At 31.3% G+C, this 16962-nt stretch overlaps 2 protein-coding genes across 8 annotated transcripts in view; both read left to right on the top strand.

Annotated features, from left to right (window-relative positions):
• The window catches only part of LOC145242393 (uncharacterized), a 717261-nt gene that overhangs the window by 560140 nt on the left and 140159 nt on the right, over positions 1-16962 (top strand). The gene's annotated exons all lie outside the window — the stretch shown is intronic.
• The window catches only part of LOC145242391 (uncharacterized), an 82042-nt gene that overhangs the window by 13369 nt on the left and 51711 nt on the right, over positions 1-16962 (top strand). The window contains exon 1 of one of the 2 annotated variants that reach the window (XM_080105413.1): positions 3928-12206. The exons of the other annotated variant lie outside the window; for it this stretch is intronic. The gene's annotated coding sequence lies outside the window, so the exon portion shown is untranslated. Of the gene's footprint in view, positions 1-3927; positions 12207-16962 lie in introns of those variants that run through there. 2 annotated transcript variants of the gene reach the window in all.

Genomic DNA, 16962 nt, shown 5'->3' with positions numbered 1-16962 from the left:
TAGCATATAATCTAACAAATAAAATGTAACTTTTGATTAGCCAGTTTTTACTTTTTATTCTTATACCATGTTATTGCTAAAAATAAGAGTGTACTTAACTGCAATTTATTTTTAAAAATACTTAATCCAGCCCAGACCACTGACAATGAGACATTTCTAAATAATTACCTACAAATAAAAATCAACAAGGGATAACTCATATTTTATTTGAATAATATAAAAAGATTTATCAACCTTATAACTAAATTTTTATTTTGTTTTTTGTATAAGTTTAAAGAATATGCAAACAAATAGAAACTAAGAACTAAAATAATTTGACAGAATTCCAGGCAACGTTGGGTAGATACAACTAGTATTCAGTCCAGCAATGCTCCTCCCCTTAAAAATGAAATATGTTCAAAGTTATTGCTATTATTATTGATGATATGTTAATTATCATAAAATATTCCTCTTACTCGGTGGCCATTTTATTTTAGGTTTGGACCTCAAAATGTAATGAGAATGGGGTCTAACATATTTAAAGGCTCTCTTTTAGTCTCAAGAAATGATGAATACCCCATGTAAGGCGGATTGTGCAGGAAGTCGATAGTTGAGCAAAGGTTGCATAACTCCTGAATCAGCATTGCTTGAGTCGAATGGCAATTGAAAATATTGGCAGGATAAGCAAAGAAAGGCTGGTGTTTTCTGTCTTTTTCCAAAACTAGTTGCATATTCAAGGCCTGATAATTTAGTTTGTCCTACTATTTAATCCATAGCTGGAGTGAAAATATATTGATCTGTATTTCTTCCAAGGACATTAGTAAAAGTGATATTCCATGAGCGATATTTCTGGCAAAGGGGAAAAATTGTTGTTTGCAGGATTATCTATTGTTTTAAGCTGGTGGTATGTGGAGATTTTCAATCTTCTCATAGTGATCATCATTCAGTTGTCAATATCACTAACCCTTATCCTTGAGTATTTTTTAACCTTGATAAGTGACAACTCATTAGTAAGAAATTAAATTTAAATAAATATGCTGTAGAATAGAAACTATTCATTGTGTGATCGCATTTTTACAAAAATACTAACTGCTTGTAAATTGTGAATTGTTGTTTATTAATTAAGTTCCTGGAAGGAATCTCTTTACCTTGTCAGTTAAGGAATTTGGAGAAACAAAACCAGTAATTAAAAAGATAGAAAATGGAAAATTTCATTATTATTTCTGACAAAGTAGTTGTTAATGACAGGAAATAGGAACTGATTACCAAAAAGTATCTACTTGAAATCAGAAGGTGGTAGCAACTGTTTCAAAGCACTTGTGATACAATATCCTGATGCGTAGCCTTAACTCTAATGGAATTTTCCACTATTCTAACCTTGTGTAAAAATACTGTTTTTAATATTATTTTCACCCGCCCACATGCAGTCTTGCTACAAAAATGTCAGTTTATGTCTAATGAATCGTTTACCAATAGGTGTTGTATTTTGACATTAAATAACCAAATGGGTTGATATGCCATAAAACAACTCAAGCAAACCAGTCAATAAAAGTGTTGTTTTGGCATCAAACAACCTAGAAATGATTGATATATGGTAACACATGCCTAACGAACTTTTTTGTAAGTCAATGATTCTTTTGAGTGAGATCTTTAATCCTCTCATAGTATTTATCATCATTCAACTGTCAATGTATCCATCTTATTAAATTTTATCATTGAGTGTTTTTGCAATAATTCATAAGTAAAAATAATAAGGTAAATAATTGTTTTATTTTCATATACTGTACAACAAAAACAACTAAGTAAAAAACAAAATGCTAAAAAATGTCTGGCATAAACTCAAGTTCAAGGATTGCACACCTGTAATCAAGACAGTCTGAAACTAACTTATATACAGATTGAGCAATCAAAAGTTTAGAGTTGGATACCCCTAATTTTTGAAGGAATTACGTCATTTTCAAAAATAATGGTATATTGTCCAAAATACTGTAATAAATTTGAGAATGTAGCTCACCAGTGACTCCATTTTTTTTTTTTTTTTTTTTTTTTTTTTTTTTTACAGTTGACAACAATCTTCTCACAATATTTATCATCATTCAACTATTAATCTATCTCATTAACTTTTATCCTTGAGTGGTTTTAGTCTTGATAAGTAACAACTCATTAGTAAAAAATTAAAATAAATAAATATGCAGTAAAACAGAAACGCTAATTTAGTGATACGTATTAAAAAAAATTGCCAGTGTTTTGTAAATTGTGAATTCTTGTTTATCAGTTAAATTCCTGGAAGGAATTTCTTTGCCTTGTCAGTTAAGGAATTTAGAGAAGCAAAGCAATATATTGCCAGTAATGAGAGAGAGAAAGATAGAAAATGTAAAACTTACGTCGTTATTCCTGACAAAAAGTAATGAGGCTTTAAAGTAGTTTGATGGCTTAAAAGTATATAAAAGAAGAAACAATAAACGAGTATCAAGGAGTATGTACCTTAAATCAGAAGGATTTGGAAGCAAAAATGCACTCATTTATCAGAATGGCATCGGCTCCAACTCGTCTATTAAAAACGTTCTTTGAAGATTACAAAACATTTCAAAATAGATTTGCTTGCAGCGAGGCTAAAAATTTTTTCCAAAATTTGAGAAATACTTTTATTTTAAAAATGTTAACAATTTTAGTTTTGAATTTTGTTCATGTCTTGAAGTTATATATATATATATATATATATATATATATATATATATATATATATATATATATATATATATATATATATATATGTGTTTTACGGTACAAAACTTATAAAGCGCTTTAAATAAGTTTGGGAAGACTCTAGGGGCACCTTTCATCAACAAACTCATCAGGAGTCAATTGTTGAATTTCTATCAAGTGTAAAACAAATGTCGCGCAAGAGCGAAGACTTAAGTGGAGATTACTTATAAATCTTTGGGCTTATTTGGGGATATATTTTAACTTCCCCACATATCCCATTTTGTACATATATTTTATACAATTGTACATATTCTACAACGTATAATTTACTCGTAATTTTTTTTTGTTTACTCGTAATCCCATTCGCCTATTTGCCCTTCATTTAATCTATATATATATATATATATATATATATATATATTTTTTTTTTTTCATTTCATCCATTCGTTATAATTTTATAAGTAATCCCCACTTAAATCTTTGCTCTTGCGTGACATTTGTTTTACACTTGATAGAAATTCAATGATTGACTCCTGATGAGTTTGTTGATGAAAGGGGCCCCTAGAGTCTTCTCGACCTTATTTAAAGCACTATATATATATAATATATATATATATATATATATATATATATATATATATATATATATGAAAGTAGCCAAGAATTTTTCATTAGTTTTGAAAAAGAGATTAATAAGTAAAATGAAGAAAACAATTTTGAAGTTAATATGCTTTTTTTTTTTTTTTTCTGTGTATAATTTGATGGGAGATAAAAATTCACTGAAAAAACATCTTGAATTCATTATTTATCAAGAAAAAATGTTTTGAAATAGGCAGAAACAATCATGAATTAAGAGAATTTTTTTAAAAATTGGAACTTTTATTAAGATATTATATTTTGAGCTCTTGTAATGTATACACAATTTAATTCATAAACCAATTTAAAGAATTTAAATCTTATATTTATATAAAAATGCATTAAATATTTAAATATATTTAAAACTAATTCAGAAATTATCACATGGAGCTTTCCAAATTAATTCTATTCTCAATTTACAGCAAAAAAAAAAAATAGAAGCTCAATGTTTCCTCATAGGAAATATATATGGCATGTCTCATAAATTAGTTGAAAACCTCATTACAGTGCCTAATCATAAGTTCTATAAAAGTTAAATCATTTTATTTAAATACTATACTTTATGGTCTGTTGGAGATACCCAGTTTTCTTCAATCTGGTCATCCGGGATTTAGGATAAAATCCAACTGGTCATTGCAAATTAAAGATGCAGTGACCAGCTGAATTTTATTCTAAATCCAGAATAACCAGATTGATGAAACCTAGGTGTCTCCCATAGACACTGTAATGTACAGTATTTAAAATAAAATGATTTATATTAGCTCTTGTACACCCTACAATCAAGTACTTTAATGGGGTTTCCAACTAGTAATAGGTGCCATATATATAGCATGACGATATATTGAGCTTCTATTTTTCACTGTAAATTAACATGCATTTGGATATGTAGATTTAAAAAAGATCATACCTTTGTACAGCTATACATATAATGTACATATATTTATAAGTTATACAGTTTTTTAAGAAAGCTGTAATTGAACAGGAAATGATAAAACATTTTCTCAAACTATTAAAACAAAAAGTATGTCTCTTCCTATTCTCACGGTGAAGCATCATCGCTTTGCCAATATCGCTCATTAGTACTTCTTTCCAGCATTACTAATTACCGCCAATATTCTCAATTAGTTGAACCAAACAAATAGACAAAACAGTTGCAATTTTTAACCAATTAAGACATAACTCTGTTGCAGCTCAATAACATGCCATTAACATTTTCAAAACTCCAAAATAATGTGAACGATTTTTTTTTTTTTTTTTTACCAGTCGCCTTTTATCAAAGCCCACGAGGATAAGAGTTATTGAGTTTGGCAAATATACAGTGAAAAGGAGATTAGTAATGATGGTTAGAAATTGACTATTTAAGAGGACGGCTCAGCAAAAATTTGTTTACATTGGACTTGAAAATGGCAATGTTAGTCAGGAAGCAGCCCTGTGGTACTGTCTTCCACAAGTGAGCAGTTCTCAGAAATAAACTTTGCACAGGGAAATTATGCTCAGTTCATAGAGCAAGAAAGGGAATTTATTGACAGTGATTGTAGCTAGATCTTTTTATTGTAAATGTTTTACAGGGGAGAGGCACTATAGATTGAAGCTCAGCCAGGCACATACCATGAAAATAATGAGAGAGTAGAGAAATACTAGCAACCTCTTTTCTATAGTAAAGAGGATGTAGGGAAGAAAAAAAATGGACATCGGCCACTAGATTTCAAAGTCAGTTTTGTACTCTATCAAAACAGGAAAGCTCTCCGAGTGTCATCTTCCCAGATGTGACAACAGTGCTCCATCTCATATGATAGAGGATTGTGTCAGGAGTGAGACTGCATACGTCGACTTAACAACAAGATTATCCTCCCATCGTTATCTCCTCCTTTTGGATGGGGGATTAGTTGTGTGTTCTGTTGTTAGGCGAACATCTTCTCAGACATTACTTCCACATTTTTGGAGTAGTATATTACCTGCTTTGTTATGAGAACATCCTCCCAGGCATTAACTCCTTTTTGGGGGTGGGGGGTAGCATACATCATTAAGGAATAGTCACAATTGGCTGTTCTATAGCAAACTGAATACTTACATTATATACACTAACAAAGTATATATAAGACAAGAAAGTATACATATGTGACACACAGAAATAAAACATTCAAATAATAAAAGATCAATTTACCCTTTCTATTCTATGAAGTAATTTTTGCATGTAAAATTCAATGTCTATGCACGTGTTTGCAAGTTCCCTATAGGAAGAAAGGTTAGAAAATCTACATCAAATCTAAGTGTATTCTTATGTAAAATTTCTCGAGGAAGACCATGGAAGTGTTTCAGAATCTCCAAGTGCGTCCCTAAGGGGACTATGAGGGCATAACCCCCATAAAAATTCAAATATAACCTATTTTTGTGAATTTTAAACCGTATGTATAAAATCTAAGATAAAGGAAGTGATTCCGAATTCCTTTGTGTGTTGAATATCTTTGTGCTTCTACCTTTAAAAAACCCCATGGAGACAGAAACCTCTTAAAATATGCATGTTCGATTTTAATAAAAATTAAATCACATATTTAAGACGTATTCAGAGAGTTTTCAAATGTTTCAATTTCTCCAGACTATATTAGCAGACGAAACAGGAGTGGTGGGGTGGGGCAATTAAAAAAAAGAAATATGGTTTTATGAACATGATGAAAAAGTACAAAGCTATGATTCTTATTCATCTTATTCAACGTCAGGTCTTCCTGTTAATAATTTATATGAAGCGTAAATACCCCCGACAAGCAGCAAAGTCCCACCCCTACACAGTAGAGATCCCTAGATGTAAGAAAGCCTTCTACTCTAATAGTTTATTCCCCAGAACTGCTAGACTTTGGAATTCCCTTCTGAGGTCCTGCTTCCACAATTGTACTGACATGCAGAAGTTCAAGTGTAATGTGAACAGACATCTTGCAGCTCAACTCCCATGTAATATCCCTGCTACTTACGTCCTTGACAGTAGCCCTCTACATCAAAGTGGCACTGTGCCTTGTTTGGGGTGAAAATGTAATTTTAAAAAAATCAGCTAAAAGGAATAACTCTTAACAAAAGACTAAAAGTTATTCCTTTTAGCTATTAGCGTTCCTTACTTGCTTTTATCATAGAAATATTTATAAAACAAATTTGAAGTATTGAATTCCGGGCAACACTGGATTGCCACAGCTAGTAATATATACAAGATGCTTTTGGTTCATGATTATCAGTAACGATGCATTTTTTTTTTCTGCTTAGGCATACAAACTTGCAAGGAAACATAGAAACTTAATCTTCCTGTGTTTCATTCGTCATAAATAAATTTTAAAGACTTACCCAGCTGCATCTTTCATACATTTTTTCAACTGTGATATTTTACGGGCACAGTTAAAATCTGGAATACACTTTATGCTCACAATTTCACTATTTCAGTCAAACAGTTACAAGTGTAAATACATGACTTAACAATCTAAACAGCTTCTGTCAAAGGCATTATATACGTTGTGTGAACCGTAGCTTAAAGTTGTGACTTATTGCATTCTAGAAAAGGTTCTAAGATTCACGTTGATAATTGTAATAAATGTTGGGGGGGAAATGGATGAAAACATGTTTAATTAACACCTAGCATTGATATATGTACAAATTTATAGTTTGTTGAAAATTAGTTTGTCTTGTATTCCTCATATCCCATAAGTGATGTTTCTGTCAAAGGAAAAAGAATTGCTATTTTATAGGCCAGAATCTATCCAATTAACACTTATCGTTGGCAACTTTTGATCTGGAAGTAGTAGACTTTTTTTTTTTTTTTTTTTTTTTTTTAACTCTTTACATCAAGTAGCTTCGTGCCTTGTTTGAAGCGATTTCCATTAAAAAAAAGTTGTTCATTGTAAAGCTGAGTTTTCATATTGTTGAAAGTATAGAGTGAGAAAGGTGAACATTTTCTGTATACATGTATTTTGCAGTTGAAATTCAAAGTATATTTTACGATGCTATTTCAGTCGAACAATTCCAAATGGAAATATAACGTAACAATCTAAATTGCTTTCATCATATTCATTATATATACTAAAAAAAAAAAAAAAAAAAAAAAAAAGATTTAGATCCAGAAGTACTATCAGTATGCAGGATGAGTCAGGACAGTAAAAAAATATTTTTTTCTGATTTGGCCTTCTGATAAAATATATATCAAAATATTCCTCAATTCTCAGACTGAGTTATGTTTAAAAATTGTTCTAATTAGCAATCATTTGCAATTATCAAGTAAGCCATCTCTTACTACCTTTCACTCTCTCTTACTGTATGTTATTTGCCACCACCCTTGCTCTTATTTTAAATGCTATCACTCTTGGAGTGGTCAATTATAAACAAAAGGGAATATCACTACTAGAAGTAATATGATTTAACCCATAGCTAGCAATTACAATAGAGAGAGAGAGGGGGGAGGAGGAGGAGGAGGAAGATATGGAGAGCAGAAAGAAACCAATTGTTTGATTTTGTCTATTTTTTTATTTATTTAATTGGCTTTGTAAACTCAGTTTTTCCTGATTCAAAGAAAAAATCAAATTAATTTTTCTCTAGCGAATTGACCAATTAACTAGTTATATTATATATTTCTTGTTATCTCTTGGTTTGGTCCAGGATAAAAAATTCATCTGATCTAGTGGAGTATCCTGTTAAATGCTGTTACTTGAGGTAACATATCTCGGAGAAGGTGCATTATTCCTCATATGTTCTAGTGTATAGTTATGTTGAGGGAATCTTATTTAGGGTTCGAATACTATGTTATTTTAAATATTTGGTCAGGATTTACTTGTACAGTGAAGAATCCTTATGTCAGGTTGTCCTGACAAAGCCTTGTACAGAGAGACTGAAGACACTTAAGATATGGTGTCTCGTAGGTAATTCAAACTCTCTGTGTGTCTTAAAATTTTTGTATGCATATTTAATTGCATCGAATTTGAAGGATTTACGATTTCGTGGATATGTTACGTTAGTATTTATTTACATCCATCATCATGAACCTCCCCTCCTCTCCTTTTCGAGTGATTTTTTTTTTTCATCAGATTCTTTATTCAACGATAGGTGAGTCTGTGGATATGAAAAAAAAAAAAAAATTTATTTAAAAAAAAAATGAAAGACTATTCCAAAATATGTAAAAAAAAAAAAAAAAAAAAAAAAAAAAAAGAAATTAATGAGAAAAAGTGTTGAAAGTTTAAATTTCGTTACTAACGTAATTTTTTTTTTAACTGTTATCCTTCAATAAATAAATAAATAATTTTCCATAACTAAATTTTCTCTATAAATAAATATTTAAAAATGCTAACGTTTTTATCTTTATGGTTTGTCATCTCCATTTTGTTGCAATATTTTTTCTTCATACCATCTCTCAATTTTTATTTTTATTCAGATCTTTTATTTTTTATCTATTTGGAAGAGAAAAGTTTTTATCTTCCTACTTTTTATCTTGCCACTCTTTTATATCTTATATTTTTATATTATTTCTCACTCTTGTTTCATTTTAATATTTTATTTATTATTAGTTCTTCAAATTTTGATTCTTGTCCTTCTATTTATCATTCTCATTTGCTCTTTTCTAACTTTTTCTCTTTCTCTACCACTTTTTCATTCATCTCTCTCTCTCTCTCTCTCTCTCTCTCTCTCTCTCTCTCTCTCTCTCTCTCTTTCATCTATTTCTCTTTCTATCTCTCTCTATTTCACTTTTTCTATTTCACTCTCTTTTGCCCCCCTCTCTCTCCCTCACGCACATGCTTTCTTTTGTGATCCCCTTCTCTACTCAGCCACCTCCTCTTTTCACCCATTTCTCTCTCACTCCTTTCTCTTTCTCCCCCCCCCCATCCCTCTGGATTTTCATTCCTGCTCCCTATTCATTTTATCAGCCTATTATTATTATGTTGTCACTCTCTCACTCCACCTGTAAACATAGTAAACAAATAGGACCGTATTTATGGACCAGAGCTTCCAGGATACTCTGCCTCCTTACTCGAAGTAGTGTTGTCCAACTCTGTTATGACTAATCTATACAACGCATATCAGCTATAACTTTTATTTACTGCAATGACTGAAATCATAATTTTGGTACTGTCTAAATTATATTTTTTATTTTTTATTTATTACTTAAGAATCTATCTTTATTTATTTGTTTGTGTGAATAAAACTTTTTTATACAAACATTTTTGGCTACACATTTGCAAACATATTTCCCTTCTAGCTGGGTTGCTTTCCATTTTTTTGCATCTGTATTGAATATTGGTCTTAAAAAGTTCAGCTGGTTTTATGCTCGAACTGAAACATGTTTGCTGTATTTATTATTGAAAAATTTTATATAAACAGTTAGAACTCATTAGATTATAACCCTGTTCATATAACCTTATCAGGATTATTGTTTACTTTTTTATTTATACGTGTCTACCCATCTCTATAAGAGACTCTATCCGTCTGTAATCTTTAATATTCTAGTTTGAAGCAGCTAGTTTGTGTGAAAGAAATAGAAGACATTGGGAATATAGAGAACTCAGATGTAGCAAAAGTATATCTGGATGGCAAAACTTGAGGTCATTCAGAATTTTTATTACCTTGGTAATAACACTGGAGCACAAGGTGGAGCAGATGCAAGTGTGATTGCAACAATTAAAAGTGAATGGAGTAAGTTAACAGAACTTCTCTCCTTATTATTCAGCAAAGCGTTATCACTGTTGACCAAAAGAAGAGTATATCACTGTGATATGTGGAAGTAAAACCTGGCAATGATTGAAATCATGCATTGCATGGTATGAAAATGATTTGATCGATGTTGAGCTTTAAAGACCGGCTTAGTTCTGAATCTGAACAGTAGAGGGAGATATGTGCAAAACATGAGATTTTCATAGTATAGCCATGTTGCAAGAATGAGTAAGAGTTTTGCAGTTAGATGTAGAGCAGTTGAGGTAGCAGGTTCGGTTCACAAGGGAAGGTCAAGAAAAAACTGATAGAAAGTGATAAAAATGAGAGAAAGTGGGATAAATAAAGACCTGACCAGATATAGGTTAGTTTGGAATTCAATTTCTTAAAGCTGTTCAGTACATGCCAGTATGTAAAAACGGATGTGTAACCAATGATGAAATAGCATTTTGAGGTGAATCCATGCACAAGAGATTCTTCTCATCCTTCGATCAGTCCGATTGTCCATCACACTTAGGTTTCTAATGATATATATAGTTGAGGAGAGTTTGGATAGTTGATTAGGTTAGAAAATAGTAAGCAAGAAAAAAAGTAGCAATGGCTGAGAAAGGTTGATTTCTGGGTGTTATGTGTAGTAGAGGCAAACACCTTGTTCAAGGTTGTCGTAGGCAGTTTTGTATCAGGCCTGGGACAAATTCTATTTAACTCGCATATGGAACCCTGGCAGATCCTGGCAACTTTAGGTCAGAATGGACTGTGAGTAATAGTAATTAAAAAGTGGTTCCATATGGTCTAAAGCTCCAAAATTAAAGTCTCGCTACTGGATGCACTTTAATGTCAGAACCACGAAATTTGGAGTATTTACTTAATACACCTATATAATATATAAAGTAAAGTTAGTCTGTTTCTCGTTTCTTTGTCATCAATAGTTTCCTTCCTGCAAAATCAATATTTAATTCTAGTTCATCACCTTTTCTTGATTACTTGATTATTACACACTGTTAAGAAGAATAAAATGTAATTTGATTTAATTTCTTCCATTTTATATTATATATATCACACTCACTTTCATTGCTTTTTTTTCTGTTTATTTAAAAAGTTAAAAAAAGAAAGGAAAGAATAAAATATATTGGAATAAACTGAGAACAAAAGGAAACATCACAACAAATAGTAATGCTATTTAACCTGTGACTATAAAGAAAAGAAGGGAGAAGGTATACTGAGCAGAAAACAACTAATTTGAGATTTTGTCTTTATTTTTATGTTTAAAAGGTTTTCAAATTCCTTTTCCTGGTTCGACTAATCTAAACTAAGTTTAATACAACTCAACGAGTCTTTTTTTTCCTGGTACTTTATCAAATGATGAAGACGAGTATCTGTCAGATATCGAAAGCTGGACTTCAAAACCTATAAATTGCAGGGAGCCTTATAGTAACTTTTGCTGTACTTAAACCAATAAGTATTGGGTTAAAATTTTTGCATATTTAAACTATGAAAATTTTTGGCACTGTGCCTCTAACAATATTTTCTCATAGTCTCTTCTTACCTACCATTTTTCTTATCCGTTATCTATTAGTTTTTCTTTCTTTTCCCTTTTTTTTTTACTTGCATACATAGACCGGCTGCATGCTTACTAGCACCGTTGCAAGAGCATACGATGCACGACAGTACAGGCGTATATGATTATTATTATGCAGACTATTATGACTATTATTATTTTTTTTAATTCGAGGGTGGTTGAGGGTGTGGGGGGGTCGACCTGGGTTTCTCACTGACTTACACCCTCTGGCTGGTGAGTTAAGTTCCTCGATGAAAGTGGAGGGTTCCTTGTGCAACCGAAGAAGAAGAAGAAGAAGAAAAATGTATTCAGCTGCAAACCGACAGAACACTTCAGGTGGTAGTAAAAGATACTAGCACTGATGGTAGTAGCACTGGTAAGAAAGAGCTAGTATGTTTTAATAGTATTAGTATTTTTATTATTTAGGGGTGGTGGTGGTAGTAGTAACAGAGTCTATTGCTTGTTTGCCTGTCTATTTTAGAAAAAGGCACAACACAGGACGGGTTGGGATTCGAAGGTAGAAGAATTTTGGAATCTTTGTTCCTCGATATTGTTATTGGAAAAATGGAATTTTTTGAACTGGCCTTACCTATTGAAGCTGACCAAACTTATTTGGGATTTCACGGTGAAGGGGTCGGAAAAAACATGGCCTGGTCAGGTATTTAATTTTTTTATGTTTATTTTTATTCAATTTTTTTTTTTTTTTTTTTTTTTTTCATTCATTGCTTCGAGGTTGAAGGAAATATAATTTTCTCTTTTTTTTCACTTTGTTTTTTGGAAATATTTAGTTTGCAAAAAATATTTTTTATCCTTTAAATTTGCTGTCGGACTTCATTTAGTATGTGTCTCTCTATTTTCTCTCTGTCTCTCTTTCTAGCTGCACTTTCTTACTTTTCTCTCTCTCTCCCTCTCTCTCTCCCTTTTCTCTCTTGTGTGTGTGTGTGTGTGTGTGTGTGTGTGTGTGTGTGTGTGTGTGTGTGTGTGTGTGTGTGTTATCTGTCTCTCTCTCTATTCTACTTTTCTATTTTTTCTATTTCGGTTTACTCTAACTCATTTTATCTATTTCTCTCCTTATCACTTTATCTATTTGTCCCTTCCTCTCTATCCCTAGCTGTTTTCCACATTTACACTTTCTCTATTTTGCATCTTCTCTTTTTCTAACTATGTTTTCTTCTTTCTCTCAATATAGCTATCCCCCCCATCTCTCTCTCTTTCTCTCTCTCTCTCTCTCTTCGCTCCCTCTTTCTATTTTCTCTGTTTCTGTCGATCTCTATTTTCTCTCTCTATTTCTCTAACTATTCTTCTTCCTCTATATTTATTCTCTTTCTCTAGTTCTCTATATATAGTTATATCTTCTCTCTCTCACTCTCTGCCTCTCTTTCTGGCTCTTTCTTTTCTAGCTGGACCATGTTCTTCTCTCTTTCTTTCACCTTTTATATTTTTTCTCTGTTCCTCATGGTAAAATGAGGTAATACATCAGGTTAAATATTACCTGATGTATTACCTCATTTTACCATAATTCTTCACAAATGTTCTTCCTCTTTTTCTTTCTTTTCTTTAAATATTTTTATTTGCAACTTCTGTTCCCTATTTAAGCTTTGTCCCCCGCCCCTCTTCTCCCAAAGGTCTATTCATGTTTTACTGCTTGGTTCATTCTAATTAATTTGATCTGGTAGCAATGCTTTGATTTTATGTTTATGTAAAAGAAAAAATTGCAGAGTGACATCAAGTGATAATTTAGTGCTAATCTTTACATCCGATAAATACGATTATTTGGTTGAGAAATCTTAAAAAACAAATAAGTTGTTTTTTAAGATTTTCAAAGATTACTTTTTAAATGGAACAAGTCTAGACGGCCATCTTTATCAATAAACTATCAAAAATGATAACTAAGTCCGACTATATTCTGTTGACAACCTAGTCTTCTAATATATGAAGTTATATTGTTGGATTTTCTAAGTTTTTAGTTTCTCTTTTTATATTTTTATTCATCAATTTATTTGTTTATTTACCATATAAATCCCAGCTAGATGACTTTTTCTAGATTCATCTAGAAACTGTCAAGGACAACTTTACTCCACTAAAACTCTTTATTTGGTTGTCGGATCACTTCTTTGGCAGTTTTTTAGATAATTCTTGAAAACATAATGTTGGTGTAGTTCTATTTGCTCGGTAAAAATAGAAAAATCTTTAAAAAGTAAATAAATAAACAAATACTGTTTTAATTAGATATTACTTTTCTACCTCAACTGACAAGTTTGCATAACATAAAATTAAAATCGTATTTACAGAATTGAGCTTAGTTTTGGTTATATATATATTGAGCTTAGGTGTTTGGACAATGTCAAAACATTGTTAATTCACTATCTGGCATAGAAGCAGCTGAATAGCATAACGGTTAGAAGCACTGACTGTTGTTTGGGCATTTGAATTTCAATCCTGGCTTGAGGTAGTTGCTTATCTAGCCACACTAATGAACTGTGATATGGTGAAACAGTACTGTATGTGAATGACGAATGAAAATATATATATATATATATATATATATATATATATATATATATATATATATATATATATATATATATCTGTATCTCTATAACAGAGTAATTTTCTAAACCATGAATTTTATCACTATGGATTTTGAAATATGTATTCCAGGAAACAGGGTGAATAACATGAGCACATTATTATCATTATTATTTAAAAAAAAAAATTTTTTCTTGTGAACTTTACTATTTTGGAGGTTCCCACCAAAGCCATACCCTGCCCTTCAAAGAAAGAAAATACATTAAAATTTTAAATTAATATTATGTTTATTGCTTATACTCGTCCTGGGACGAGTATTGTTTTTAGTTATCCACATAATAATATTGTCATTATCTATCTCCCTATCTTCTTACATCAGACTAAACAGGTATGAATAAAAAGAAGTATTTTGTTATTTTCACAACATTTTGACCAATATAACCTCCAACCTTCTTCAGGTGTATTATCTTAAACTTGAGAATCTTTTTGTCAAACTAACCCCTTTTTTAGAGGAGAGGGTGGTAAATTGTTCTATCAGCCCTGATCGGGCACAAATCAATGGTGTCAGTTATTATCACATGTAATAATCAATTAGTTCTAAATGGCAATCTTCTGGAGGTTCAATCCTTATTACAAGCGATAATAACTAAGAATAATATGGAGTCTGGTAGCTAGAAAATATGTCTAGCCCATGTTCTATTTTTTCTATCATTCACATTAGGCTTCATTCTGATATTTGCATTTTTGCAGAATTACGCCAAGTCTTATATTTTAACCCTGTGTCATGCATGGAAGTTTATAAATATAATTTAGTTAGCTACTCATTTTCACCGTGCATATTTTTAGGAATCTTGCCTGACTGAGGAAGCACTACCTGCAAACATTGTTCATACCCGGAGAAATTACCAAATTAAGACAAACAGTTGAAGACAAGAAGACGTTTATTCACTTTGTTGTTCAAAATCTCTACCTAGTGGGGAGTGTACACAGAAAACTCAATAATTACTGTTCAATTATATCTTATCAGGACATTTCTAAAATAAAGCATTTGCATTTCTAGCTTCCAATCGAAGTGACAACTCTCTCTCTCACTCCCTATTTGAGCCATGTAACATCACATAACTTTTTATCAATTGCCACAGTAGGTCAAGCTAACCATGAAGTACATTAAGCTTACCACGACTGAGTCCCACTTTCTGTAATTAATTAACAAGATGATAGTCACTCAATATTTAACAAAGGATAGTTCTTAAGCATTCAATTTCAACGTTATTGAGTTTCCTTTTGTGCTTGGCCAGTACAGCTAATGTTTCATATACATTCACAGCAATAGGAACTATTAATGTATTCACCTCAGAAATGTTGATATATCCTGCTCCATATCTTTTCTTTTAGTCATCTAAATGCAGAAATTGCTATTCCTATGTTTTTGTTAATCTAAGGTGAGGATTCTGGAACTACCGGTCTAAGAAACACAATTTTTTTTTAACAGTTTTGTTGTTTATTGAAATAATTATGTTCAGATTAAGAAGAATACCAGCACCTGTTTGGATCCATGCTATGAATCTTTATCTTTTGTTCTCCCCAAACAATCATATTGCCACTGAAGCATAAGGGCTACAGTGATAGAGGTTGGATTTGGAGTGGGGGCAGTAAGATGTTTGTTAATATTATATTCAAATTTCTGCATGTTGGAAACAGAGCAAGGAAGGGATTCCGAAAGAAAATGGTCTGAGGAAAAAAGCTCATAGTGTAAAAAAATCTTCTGGCATCTAGGGGTGTGTGATTTTGTTGCTAGTATAATAGGTCATCAGTATTTACGTTGGGGTGAGTAGAAGTACTTGGTCTTAAATAGCAAACTTAAATTTATATTTAAACATTTTATGATAAAAAGTATAAAAATGAGAATAATGCATAAACATTAAAAAAAAATACTTTTATTTGCTCCAAACAATGCACATTGCCACTGACGGGGCTATTGTGATTAGATAAAAACACTGAGTGGGGAGTTGGGCAGCAAGATGCTTGTTCATATTACATTTAAATTCGTGCATGTTGGTACAGTAAAGAAAACGGAAAGCAAGGAGAGGGTAAATGGTCTAAGGAAAGAATCTTATAAGAGTAGAACATCTTCTGACATTTTAGAACTTCTGTAGTGAAGAAGTGGGACTTTGCTGCTAGTCTGATGGGTCATCAGTATTTGTGTTGAGAGAGTATAAGTGTAGTAAGTTCATCAAATCACTTGTTTATATTTTCCCAAACGTATCCCAACCAAGCTGTACCAACCCGGTGTTGTCCGGGATGCAATAAAGTGATTTTGGTTTTTAATTTTTATTTGTTTGCATATCAGAAAAAGAAATAAAATTTCAGTTGTACTGAAGGAAACTATTCTACAATTAAAAATAAGTTATTTTTCTAACTGATTATTTTTAGTTTTCCATGATTAGTTAAAAAATGTTTCAAATTATCAGTCATTCTGAAGCAGATTAAGAATTTTTTTAAATAAATTGTAGTGAAGTATATGATTATATTGCCAATAAGACGGTACAACAATTACAAATGAAAATTAGCTTGTCAAAAGCAAAGTTTGACTTGTCAGCTTTAAGACTGTTTTGATCTGACTTTGAAAATCTAACAACATAAACTTTCTATATTTGATTGTTTATATTCAAAAGTCAGTACAGAATGGTGGAAGTTTTAAATATTAGATATCTTACATAATAATGTTTCAGTGTTTCATATTAATGAAACATATACATTGCTCCAGCTATTTCAGCTTTACAATTAATTATGTATGTTAAAAGAAATAAACTTTTTATTAAAATTACTTTATATCATAAATAGTAGGTAAAATAATCGTATCTCAAATAACTAGTCAAAATGTT

This window comes from Euprymna scolopes, chromosome 21 (assembly GCF_053919585.1).
Source record: "Euprymna scolopes isolate OS-2025 chromosome 21, ASM5391958v1, whole genome shotgun sequence".
NCBI lineage: Eukaryota > Metazoa > Mollusca > Cephalopoda > Sepiida > Sepiolidae > Euprymna > Euprymna scolopes.
This window is presented reverse-complemented; position numbering and strand designations above follow the sequence as displayed.